The 13,657-nt window shown below is 37.1% G+C and overlaps 1 protein-coding gene across 5 annotated transcripts in view; it reads left to right on the forward strand.

Moving 5' to 3' along the window:
• The window catches only part of UTRN (utrophin), a 516,343-nt gene that overhangs the window by 365,424 nt on the left and 137,262 nt on the right, over positions 1 to 13,657 (forward strand). The gene's annotated exons all lie outside the window — the stretch shown is intronic.

Below are 13,657 nucleotides of genomic sequence, written 5' to 3' on the forward strand. Positions count from 1 at the left end.
GGCTCACTGCAACCTTCACCTCCTGGGTCCAAGCGATTCTCCTGCCTCAGCCTCCCAAGTAGCTGGGACTACAGGTGCGTGCCACCATGCCCGGCTAATTTTTGTATTTTTACTAGGGATGGGATTTCACCATGTTGGTCAGGCTGGTCTTGAACTCCTGACCTCAGGTGATCTGTCTGCCTTGGCCTCCCAAAGTGCTGGGATTACAGGTGTGAGCCACCTCACCCAACCTGAGAAAATTTTTAAACTACAAATTAACTTAATCTTAAATTCAAAAGTCATCGAGTCATAAAGAATTACAAACTGTCTTGTTTATGTTTAATAAAAGTGAAAAATAAGGACTTGTAGTAAAAAAAAAAGGTAATGCAGATGAAGACCATACTATTTAAAATCATTTTATGTGTTTTACTTTTCTGAGCCAAGCCTTTTCTTTGATTACATTTTTATTCTGCTCAAATTTCTGTTCCTATGCAAATCTATACTCTGATTAGCAAAAAGATATGCTGAAATGTTATCAACTGACACATTAATCCTTAGATCCTTGTGTGATTAAATTTGTGCTTTGTTTACTTTCCACTGATTTCTTTAATATCTCTTTATGCCCATTTTCTTGTATATACATATCATCTTATTTTATTGTATTTTTTACTCCTCCCGTGTAATTAAAGTTCTCATTCTAAATCTGGTCACTTTAAGGTGACATTATGATTCTATTTCCATTTTAAAAATGACAAACACGAATGCACACATCTCCTAAAGGAAAATGTCATTTATGTAATAAGTTGCTTTAATACAAAATGATAAGACCCTGAAATTTATTTATTTGATTTTTGAACCCTTGTGACTAGATTATTAAAATTACCATTTGGGTGTATTTTTTTTCTTTCTACTCAAAGCAGGAATATGACAGAGAAAATAGCTCCAAGATAAGAAAAAGGAAAACACTGTTGATGTATGATATGCAAGATAATAATAATAATAGAAGATTTAAAATGACCGATTTAAGAAAATCACATTCTTTCCTAACTTTTTCTAACTTTTGCTTCTATTAATTATTCATACAGTAGTCCCTTTTTGTGGGTTACAGTATTAGGGATGAAACAGAATAACACAAAGCTCTTCTAATAGATGTGCTCTGTAAGGAATACAAGCTGCTTATGGCCATATGCTAATAGTGTTTACTGAAATCCAAATCTTGAGGTATGAAATGATTTTCCTCTTCTGGCCTTAGCACATAAAGTACATATCAGCCTCTCAGTCTGTCCTGGCTGTATTTTGGCTTCCCTCCCAGCAAGGTAACCTGGATTTAGAGCACTGCAGGCAGTTGCTCTGCTTCAGTCTTTGAGACCTAAGCCTTTGGGTAATGAAGATAATACTGATAATGATGGTAATACAATTGGTTCATTTATTCAGCAAGTATTTATTGAGCGCCTAATACGAACCAGCATATTCTGGTCACTGGTGACTCAATAATGAACAAAACCAGGTTCTTACCTGATTGTGAGAGATGGACACTAGACAAATAGGCAATAAATATATATGTCCTACGGTAATAACAAAAATAAAGCAAGGTCAAGAAGATAGAGGAGGATGTGGGATTATAGGCCAAGGTGCTATTTTATATGGAGAAGGTCAGGAAAGTGTCACAAATTGGGTGATTTTTGAACAGAGACCTGGAGTGATGTAGTAAGCACTTAGCAACCCCTCTTGGAAGTAGAACATTTAGGGAAAGGAGGCAGAGAGCACAAAGGCCACAGAGCCTGCAGTGTTTGGGACATATTTGAGGAATAGCTGGGAGACCACTATGTTTGAAAAAATTTAGCTAAATATGGTAGATAGGAGATGAAGCTGGGGTGGCGGGTGGGAGAAAGGGATTCAGATCATTTAGGTCCTTGAATATTCTTTCTTAAGGACTTTGGATTTTACTCATTGAGAGAGGAAGCCATGGAAGATGTAGGTATCTATAGTGCTGTGATCTAATATTATGTAATAATATAGGTAAATGATGAAGAGTAGAATATAGAGGAGTTCAGCACTATTTCGGTAATCCAAGTGGTGGTGAATTGGAAAAGGGTATAGCAGGAGAGATGATGAAGAGTAACTGCTTTCTGAAGACATTTGGAAAGAATCAACAAAATTTGCTGGTGGAGTGGGTGTGTGGAATGTGAGAAGAAGAGCCAAAGATGTCAGAATTCAAAGATTTTTGGACAAACCAAATGGAAAATGGAAGTACCTTTTAGAGAGATAAGAAAACTGCTGGAGGAGCAGTCTGGGAAGGAAATGTAAGAGCTCGATGTTTGACATGTTAAGCTTATAGATGTTTAAGCTGTTGGATGTATAAATCTGAAGTTAGAAGAAAGATCAGGATTAGAGATCAAAATTGTCAGCCTGTATATCAGCCCTGGGATTAGATGAGATCACCTATAGGGAGAGATTGTATGAGATTGTACCAAGGGGAAAAAAAATATTCCAAGAAATGAGCCCCGAGAAGCCACAACTTCAGAGGAAAATGAGGAAACTGAGAAGGAAGAGCCAGAAGGCTAGAAGAACCAAGAGAGAACAGAGTCCAAGATGCCAAAGGAGGAAAGTGTGTTAGGAAGGAGGGAGTGACCACAAGGATCAAATATTGCTGAGAGGTTAAATAAGATGAGGACAGAAAATTAATCATCTCGAGACCATCTTGTTGATCTTGGACAAGAGGTGTTACAGTGGCACGATGGAGTTGGAAGCATGATTGGAGTAGATTCAAGAGAGGATATGAACAAAAGTACAGAAAACCATTTTAGGGACTTTTACAACAAAGATAACAGAAAAATCAGGTAGTAGCTGAAGAAAGAATGTAGGGTCAAGTAGTGGTTTTATAACTCATTGCTGAGTAGTGAAATATGAAATAATATATTAATATTAATTGATTATTCAGCATGTTCTATGCTGGTAAGAATGATTCTGTGAAGTGGGAAGAATCAGTGATGCAGGAGAGAGGATACCAGCTCAAACAGTGACAGGATGGGACCCATTGCACAAGTGGAGCGGTGGATCTTAGGTCTGTCTGGCTCCAAATATATTCATCATCCATTTAAAACCTACTTACCGAATAACTTTTATGTCCTAGCACCATTCTAAGCACTGGAGATATATCCTCACATTTTTGTTTTTGTTTTTACTTGAGTCTGTTCCCTCTTTTTTGCTCTATTATGTCACTTTCCTAGCTTAGTTTATGAAAGAATATGAAGCCACCTTTTCACCCTATCTTTTTCTTTAGCTGCCTTCTGAAAATGGACAATAAAGAAATGAATATTAACATATTATTCTCCAGAACTAATATTTTAGTGTATAATGCTAGCTTTCTGCTAAATTAGTACTCGGTATAGATTAGCTGAATAAATAGATTCACAGAGTTTATAGAAAAAACCCTCCAGTTATCTGCTTCCTCTAGAACATGATACAATACAGAAAGGTGTGCTGGGTTTGGGGTAAGCATTCTTTGTAGGTCATTGCTGAAGTCACAGGGCTGGAGGATTCCATGATTCCTTCCAGGGTAGCCATCATGTATTAATAAGTATGTTAATTGTCATCATGTTTGACATTACCCCTACAGAAAAGAAAAACTCGAGGGAAGAAATAAAAGCTTAAAAGATGAATTTTATGGCTGGGCGCAGTGGCTCACACCTATAATCCTAGCACTTTGGGAGGCTGAGGCAGGCAGATCACGAGGTCAAGAGATTGAGACCTTCCTGGCCAACATGGTGAAACCCCGCCTCTACTAAAAATACAAAAATTAGCTGGGCGCGGTGGCGTGTGCCTGTAGTTCCACCTATTTGGGAGGCTGAAGCAGGAGAATCGCTGGAACCCAGGAGGCAGAGGTTGCAGTGAGCCAAGATCGCGCCACTGCACTCCAGCCTGGCGACACAGTGAGACTCCGTCTCAAAGAAACAAAAAAAAAAACCCCAAAACATGAATTTTTCATATTTTCTTTATAGGTTGTGACATTTGCTGTTGCTTTGTGAGTAAAGGTTTGAAAGTCCAGTGTCACATTTTTTAATGTGAGACACGAGATCTGTAATGTAGATAATCTACTGTGAATTGTGTGTGGCCATGGGTTAGGGTGCACTAGAGGCAGGTAAAGAGGGTTGTTGGCTCCTCATAGGTGTGATAATTTGGGTTAGAGGTGTGAGTGAGGTACTGGTAGTAGAAAAGGCACTGAGCTAGAATGAGAATATTTTATTTAAAGGCTGGCTCTGTCACTGATGACCAGGGTGACCCTGAAAAAGTCATTTGACTTACCCAAGCTTCAGTGTATGGAAATAAGTAGTATCTTAGTTCCTTTGGGCTGCAATAACAAAATACTATAAACTGGGTGGCTTATAAACAACAGAAATTTATTTCTTACAGTTCTGAAGGTGGAGAAGTTCAAGATCAGTGCACTAATAGATTTGGTGTCTGCTAAGGGCCCACTGTCTGGTTCATGGATGATGTCATCTCACTGTGTCCTCCCATAGTGGAAGGTAGTCTTTTATGATACTGATCCTATTGATGACAGCTCCTCACTCATGCCCTAATCACCTTCCAAAGACCCACCTCCCAATACCATCACTATGGGAGTTAGGATTTCAACCTGTAAATTTTGGTGACACATAGACATTCAAACTGTAGCAAGTAGTTCCATTTCTACACAGAATTGTTCTGACAATCAAATGAAATAGTGGAAATGAAAGTAATTTAGGAAAAGTAAAGTGCTGAAGGGCAGTATATAATTTTATTCAATTATGTATATTCTGTCAAAAGCAACCTTCTTTACCAATTGCCAAGAGTAATGTTTTAAAATTACATTACTATAAATATTATATAAAATATATAATTAACATTAATTCATACTAATATAAATCTACATTATTACAATTAGGGCTAATGATTATGCATTTGTAGATTTAGAGCAATATTTGAAGAAGTGTGGTACCTACCTGTAATTATTTATCTTACTGAACATCATCAGTCATAATTATTGAATAGTCTAAGCATAGTTTAACCTTAGCCTTGCTTCCAAGAATTCCCTTCCTAAGAGTTTATTTAATAGTTTTTGGCCAGTGTTCGAACATAAACATAAGTCTCTAACTTATCCTGAGTCTTTTCTTAAAATCAAAATCTCTTATGGATATGTAAGAGATTGCTCTATGTTTCAGGGCAACTTTTTTTTTTAAGTTCTTGAAAATGTACTTTTCCTCTGCTGTCATATTCTATTGATCAGGAAAAGTCTTTATTTAGTGTATATGCATGTATAATTTAGAATTGTCAATTACTGGACTGAAAGAACCCTAAGAAATATGAATCCAGTCCTCTTATTTATGGTAGAGGAACATGAGAGGCACAGTGCAGTTTAAGGAAACCTGAGGTTTCATCCCTCCTTCCCTCTCTTACTTTCATTTACTTACTATATGCCTGGCAGTTTATTTTATTTTTTAAGGAAAGATAGCTTTATTTTGAAAAGAAATCGATTCTCTATTTAAAGCATACATGAGACAGCATCTTTCATTTAGTCCTAAACTTGATTATGTATTCTCATTATAATATTCCAATGACATTCTGGAAATACATTTCAAGTATGTCATCATATACTTATTGGTAAATATCAAACAAAGCTACTGACTTTGAGGGAAAATTTTCAGTAATTTTTTTTACCTACCCAGAGATGCTCATCCCACTGTATATCTGGGATTTTTCTGAACATTTACAAATTTTAACAAAATTCTTTTTTTTTCCATTGCATGCCTCAATATGCTAAATTCTCCACTACAATCCCGGTAAAATAATGATAGTGTGTGAAAACCAGTGTATTTTCTAATACTGCCCATGACAGACAGAGTGAAATTACAGCATAAAGAGTAGCCAGGAACCTATACTATAAACATTATTTGGCTCCAAGTATCTTTCAACAAATAGCTACTAATAGGATTATACATAGCACATAGAACATAGCAATCCTGGATTGTAGTATACCTGTAAAACCCTTTAAAGCATTTTTTCTCAACCTTTTTATCATTACCCTCCTTTTCAATTACAAAAATTAAATTCAAATTAAATTAAATAGCTTTAACTATAAATTTCTTCCTAATGAGAGAAATTAATACAAAAGATTTTGTTAGGTAGGATGATTTTGGAAGGTCACAATCCATATCTAAGATTTTTTTCACCCCAAGTACCAATTTTTGTTCCCAGTTGAGAATGTAAGGGTTAAAGTTGATGAAATAAATTAAATAGCCTTTAACATTATTAGAGAGAAAAAAAACCTAATGGGTAACAATGGAGGTTGAGATGGTTGACTTCTAGACCATCTCTGTTCCATACTTGCTGTATGATCAGGGAAGAAATCATGTCTCTTTATTTTCTTGTTTGGGAGAACACAGGAATAGCATAAAACCTAATAGCTTGGAAAAATCACTGAATCTCACTGGACTCAGTGAGGCTATTAATTGAAATAATTGGTATAGATCAGTTGTTTTCAATTCTTGCTGCACTTTCCTAGGGCATATAAAAGATATCAATGCTCAGTTATATTTACCCAGACCAATTAAGCCAGTCTCTGGAGGATATGAGCTCAAACTATAGTGTAAATCAGAGTCACCTGATGGGCTTGTTAAGCCACAGATTGGTAGGCCCCACTTTCAGAGCTTCTGATTCAGCAGGTTTTGGGTGGGGCCGCAAATGTGCATTATCAAGTCCTCAGGTAATGTTATGCTATTAGTCTATTGACTACACTTTGAGAACTGCTGGACTAGGCATTTGTGTAAGAGTGAATGTGTGTGTGTGTGTGTGTGTGTGTGTGTCCCCAGGTGAATTCTAATCTCAAAACTATTCGTATAGAAAATTTCAATAAGGTTCTTTTAAATTCTAGGATACTAAGATTTTAATATAGTAAGAGTTGTTAAACATCAAGATGGCTTATAAAATGGAGACCTATGGACAAATATCAAATTCTTGGTCAATTTTCATTAAAAACTCGTTTCTTAAAGCCTTTTACAGTATTTTTTTGAAAATTAACTTTTTTTTTAGCTGCATATATGGGTCTTCACTTCATTTTTCAGTAAAGATAACTTATTTGGTTATCAGTGTCTCATCATTTGATAAGACCAATGGAAGGTTTGGATAGTAACCAGCTGTTTTTGAATTGCTTGAAGAGAATCTTGTAAATTTGTAGTCCAAAGGTAATTCTGCAATTGCTTCAATACTTGGAATTGCAACAGTGCTATAAGAACTGATTCTTTTACAAGACCGTGTATAAACCAAGAAGTCTTCTGTATTTTCCAGTCCCAAAACTGAATCAATAAAAAAGAGTGCCATTTTTTAGATAAAGTGTTTAGAGGCTTTGCCTCTGGCCTCTCATATTTTCCTTTCTTCTCTAGAGGCTCTAACTCCTCGGGCCTCTGACTCCTCACGCCTTCATCCCCTCTGAGTTCTTCTAGGATCTAAGACACCAGAGAGGTAGTGCTATAGAAAAAAACACAGTCCCTGTTTACATGAAATTTACATTCAAGGGAGATCCTCTGCTTATCCTTAAACTTAGAGTTCCTGTTCTCTGTGTTTTGAGAAATCATTCCTCAAAAGGTTATGGCTGAGCTTTGAACTGCACATTGTTATCCCAAATCTCAGGTTGTCTTTGCCCAGTCATCCACTTCTGTAACCCCCAACTTTTCTCCCTTGGTGTTTTAGTCTGTCTTTTGCTGCTATAACAGAATGCCAGGGACTGAGTCATTTATAAAGAATAGAGATTTATTTGGCTCACACTTCTGGAGGCTGGGCTCACAGTTCCAGAAGCAGGGAAGTTCAAATCAAGGGCCGATATCTGATGAGGGTCTTCCTGCTGTGTCACCCAATGGTGGAAAGCACAAAGGCAAGAGAGTGTTCATGACAGAGAGGAGATGGAAGCTGAACTTATCCTTTGAGCCCACTCCCTCTATAACTAACCCACTCCCACTGTGATAATGACGTTAGTCCATTCATGAAGGTCAAGCCCTCATGACCTAATCACCACTTAAAGGCTGCTCCTCTTAATATCAGCACAGTGTCACTTAAATTTCGTCTTGAGTTCTGGAGGGGACATTCAAACCATAGCACTTTGTTACAATTCAGGCAAGCTTTTAGTTCATTTACTCATTTATTTCCAATCTCTTCTTTAAGGGAATATAGAACTCTTTTCAATTATAACATTATGATGTAGCTTTAAACAGAACATAAAATAACTTTTAAAACCAATTTTTTCAGATATGTTTTAGCTTACTGAAATAAAGTTGCTTCTCTGTTCATTTAGTCTTGTCTATTATTATAAATTCTGTTAGCATTTTTTCTGATTTCCTACTTTTTTAGGTCTTTTCCTTTTTGTAATAAAGTTTAAAAATCTTTTTAGCTACAAAGAACTCTTGTCTTACAGCTCAGAAGTACATAATTAGAATCAATCAAGATCAACCCTCAGATGGTTTGATACTAATATTAGCCAAGGTTTTTTATTCCCTAAAAGTTCCCATAGAAAGAAGGGGACCTTATACTTGATTTCTAATTCATTCTCTAATCTTAAGGTAATAGTTTGAATTACTTTATTTCAAGCAACACAATACTGATTAATATGACATAAACTCTCACTGCTAATTTAAGATGTCTAAAGAATTTCAGATGGAATTTTGTGAAGAGACAAAGAACTTAACACTAATTTAATTATTCCAAAAGATATGATCTCATAAATACAAGTTTTGAATGCCACTATATACAACGTTTATTTAGGGGTTGATTTATAGAAATTCATATATTCTGAGTCTTCTGATTCCTATCTTTATATATTCTAGTCCTTTATATGTACATAAATGACTTAATGACTCCTTTTCATAGTTACTCTTTGATAATAGTGGTGCCAATCATTTCATTCCCCATCCATCCATCCATCCATCCACCCACCTATCCACACTATTCACCAAATGCCTTAATGTTAAAGTTGATGCTTCTGTGGGAAGAGCAATAAGGTATAGCCTCTGCACCTCAGTGATATATTTTAATAATTCCTATTACTAAAAGCCCTGTGCTTGTGATTTGTTGGCTGTATCCAGAGGGAATACTTCACATTTAAATGTTTAGGTGATGGCTCTGCGATTTCCCCTTAGAATGGTACTATAAAGCAATGCTTTAAAGCATCTCCTATGTTCAAACACCTAGCAGTTATAGATCAGATATAAAAAACAGAAAACCAAACATGGCATTGTGGGCTCCAAAACATGACAATCATTCTACACACCAGAAACAAAGCAGAAAAGCAAACTAGCTATTGATGTCGATGCTGCTGGAAAAATGTAGCAGACCCTAGTGATGAGCAGGCAGGAAGCCCTGTAGCAAAGACTCAGCTCAAAACCCTTCTCTTACACGTGGAAATGAGTGATTCACAGATTGGCATCCTTTCCTTCCATAGTGTAAATGCCCCAGGCACTGCTATTATGAAACATCAGTGTATTGTTGATCCTTAATTAAATGTGCATACTTTCTGGGGTGTTTTAATCAGTGTCTCAGAACATTGATATATTTTCAGCAACATCAATAATAAATACTTTGTTCAGTGCTCCAACAATACATAAACATTTGAGACCTGGGGCCTAGCACATAGTAAACACTCAGTAAAAGGTGGCTGATATCTTTTCCCATAATTGTTGGGAGTCTTTTCTGATAGTTTTGATCATTTTTATTTTGTTTAAAACTATATAGGCTACATGAGCAGTTTTAACTATATTGATAAAACAATAAAACTGTATTAATACCTGTTATTTACCACCTAGTATAACCCAACAGAACTAGCTTTCAATTACTATCTAGATTAACCTGTCAAATTAGACAAGGGTCACCTTCTAGTCTTTGCAAGTATCAGTTTGGTAAACAGCACACTCATATTATTTTTCATGTAAGTACATGTTTAATTCCCTCAAATATTAACGTAAATTGCTACTTACGTATAGTAAGTACAATGCTACTATATGTTATAGTGTTTTTAGGACTGTTTTAAAATAAATGGATAGGCCAGGCACTGTGGCTCACACCTGTAATCCCAGCACTTTGGGAAGCCGAGGCGGGTGGATCACTTGAGACCAGGAGTTCTAGATTAGGCTGGCCAACATGGTGAAACCTCATCTCTGCTAAAAATATAAAAATTAGTCAAGCGTGGTGGCGGGTGCCTATAATCTCAGCTACTTGGGAGGCTGAGGCAGTAGAATTGCTTGAACTCAGGGGGCAGAGGTTGCAATGAACCGAGATCGCACCACTGCACTCCAGCCTGGCAACAGATTGAGACCCCTGTCTCAAAAAAAAAAAAAAAAGAAGAAGAAAAAAACTAACTTACTAATAAATAATAAGATAAATGGGTAAAGTTGAATCTTCCCATCTAATGACTTAAATCGAATTTTTAGTATCATTTTTGAAGTTTTGAAGAAGCTGAGGTCACTTATATGCAACTTCCCTTTCAAGAATGTGAGCTTATCATTCAGTCAACAATGCACCTACAATGTATATAGTGTTTGTAATGTTATGGATTTACTCTAGTCAAATGCTCTTGAGTGGATAAAATGGCAGATGCAGATTTTACTGTTCAATTTGCACTTCATTTTCATAACAATGTAAATATTACATTATGTAGAGCAATTATCAGAGCTCTAATACCCTTTCTCCAATAGAATGCATATTTGATGTCAGAAAAGCAAATCTAGAATAATTGAAAGTGCATGATTCAGGTATAATTTCTTGTTTGTGTGTTCTTTCCCTCAGGGCTACTCTGGCCTTTGCTTAACCCAGTTTAATTCCTGTATTCAAGCTTTATTATGTAAGAACTCAGAACATATCTGGCCTTAAGCTGAATTGCCAAGAAACATTAGCAAACTTGCTCATTAAAATAACAAATTCTAACATTGTCTTTAAAACAACAACACCCTACCGTTCAATTTAGGCTGTGTGTGTGTGTGTGCGCGCGCGCACGTAGGTGTGGTAGAATTTTTTTTCCCTACTAAAGTAATCGGAGACTCTGCCTGCAATTCTGTAATTTTGAGGTCTTGCTGTGTTAGAAGGTTGCCTACAGTGGGAAACTTGTCTTTTTCTGAAATTAAAAAAAATTAATTTCCAAGTTCCTCTCCAACCTTTGCCAATCTATGTTGACTTCCTCCTTATTAAACGCTCAGCTCTCTAAGGCCCGTTGTTAAGCTGTTGCTTGTGTGCAGGCCTGAAGCAGCAGTTCTCTCAGTGAGCCTGCACCTACCTGCCACACCCCATTTAGTTGTCTGCACCTGGACTTGTCTCCTAATCATAATATGTAATATTGCAACTTTACCCCAAAGGGCCATAGAATATCCATGTTTAGAGGGAGAGGTGAGACAGCCTCATAGGTGTCACTCTCTGGTGGTAAAATTTAGAGTGGATTACAAATGTAGGCAAGAAACAGAGGCCTGTAAAACCAATGAACCCTTTTACAAAACAATCATTTTACTGCGTCTGCACATATTTAGCCCAGAGAGAATTTATTTTATCTAGCAGTTCATGTATTCACTCAGGTTGAAACTTCTATATTGTACCTGATGTTTGCTGCATACGTTGCTAGGTCCCAAGGATGCATGAGTTTGTAAGACTATTTTTGCAATCATGGAGCTCACTTCACTGTCTAGCAGTGATGCAGGCTTGAAAACAAGTAACTACAGTAGATATCAAAAGTGCTGTAATACAGGCATGGACACACAGCCAAGGAGACATGAATCACAATTATTTGTGCTTGGGAAGATTGGGAAAGACTCCACAGAGCAAGATGCTTTTGAGCTGAAAGATGCTTTGGAATAAGTAAGAAATCACTAAAGGGTGTTACCAAAATGCTTTAGGGAGAAAATCCTCCAAATTAGCCATGGCATGTTTTGGAGTATGCAATAGAGTAAGGGGTGCTGCTTACCTCCTTTTGTGATGATACTTAGAATAAGGCTGAAAGAAGAAAATACAAGTTCAGCACCTAATCCAGTGCCACATTAGAATAGGTACTAATTGAGGATCCCTTAGCTGAAATATTTGGGACCAAAAATATTTAGATTTCAGATTTTTTCATATTTTCGAATATTTGCATTACACTTACCAGCTGACCATCCCTAATCAGAAAATCTGAAATTCAGAATGCTCCTATGAGCATTTCCTTTGAGTAACATGTTGACACTCAGAAATATTTGGATTTTGGTGTATTTTAGATTTTGGATTAGAGATACTCAACCTGTATTGCATATATTAGCTGGATGAAGGAATACATTTATGTTTGCATGTATTTTAAAGAGTACAGGGGGCCGGGTGCAGTGGCTCATGCCTGTAATCTTAGCACTTTGGGAAGCTGATGCGAGTGGATCACCTGAGGTCAGGAGTTCAAGACCAGCCTGACCAACATGGTGAAACCCCATCTCTACTAAAAAAAAAAATCAAAAAAATCAGCTGGGTGTGGTGGTGTATAGCTGTAATCCCAGCTACATGGGAGGCTGAGGCAGGAGAATCTCTTGAACCTGGGAGACGGAGGTTGCAGTGAGCCAAGATCACGGCATTGTACTCCAGCCTGGGCAACAAGAGTGAAAATCTGTCTCAAAAAAATAAATAAATAATTAAAAAGCAGGGCGTGGTGGCTCACACCTGTAATCCCAGCACTTTGGGAGGCTGAGGTGGGTGGATCACCCGAGGTCAGGAATTCTAGACCAGCCTGACCAACATGGAGAAACCCCGTCTCTACTAAAAATACAAAATTTGCCAGGCGTGGTAGCATATGCCTGTAATCCCAGCTACTCAGGAGGCTGAGGCAGGAGAATCACTTGAACCGAGGAGGAGGAGGTTGCAGTGAGCCGAAATCGCACCATTGCACTCCAGCCTGGGAAACAAGAGTGAAACTCTGTCTCAAAAAAAAAAAAAAAAAAAAAAAGTACAGGGAAGGATACTATTTTATTACTATGAAAAGCAAAAGAATTTCTGTCTCATTTTTAACATTGATACTTAGTATTCTGATTCAGGCATTATTTTTGATGTCAGTGGGGTGGAACCAAAATGAATTTTGTATATTAACTGCTCGTTGAGGGATGTTAACCAAAACTTTCAAGGCCCTATGTAGGGGATTTTTTTTTTATTTTGTCTGCATACCAATGGAAAGTAAGCCTGTTTTCTGTCTCTTTTTTCATGTAGTTTTATTAGTGCTATCAAATTTAATGAGTGCTTTGCCCTTTTTTGCTGTCATTCTGTAATGACTTCAGATCCATATATGCTGATTTAGCTTTGAAAGCAAGTTGGGAAAAAAGTAAATTACATTCTAGCAGATTTGTCTCATGTTTGCATCATTTATTTTTTTCTGCTTATATTCTCCAGTAAGCAGTTAACTGCTTTTTTGAAACCAAAAGCTAAAGAAGGCTGCTGTACCAGCAATGCCTCTATTTGTTATAGTTCAGCTGCCCTGCATTTAGGGCCAGCTTCTCGGGTGTCCCATGCAGTCACACAGGGCTCTGCTCTTACGAGGTTTCTGCACTTGGCTTAATGTTCTTCTGCTGCCATCTTGAGATTCTTAGTAATGTTTGGACAAGGGGCCCTGTCACACTGAGGTCTGCAATCACATAGCCAGACTGCTTGCACTGCGAAGAACATTAAC

Source organism: Symphalangus syndactylus, chromosome 2 (assembly GCF_028878055.3).
Source record: "Symphalangus syndactylus isolate Jambi chromosome 2, NHGRI_mSymSyn1-v2.1_pri, whole genome shotgun sequence".
Classification (NCBI taxonomy): domain Eukaryota; kingdom Metazoa; phylum Chordata; class Mammalia; order Primates; family Hylobatidae; genus Symphalangus; species Symphalangus syndactylus.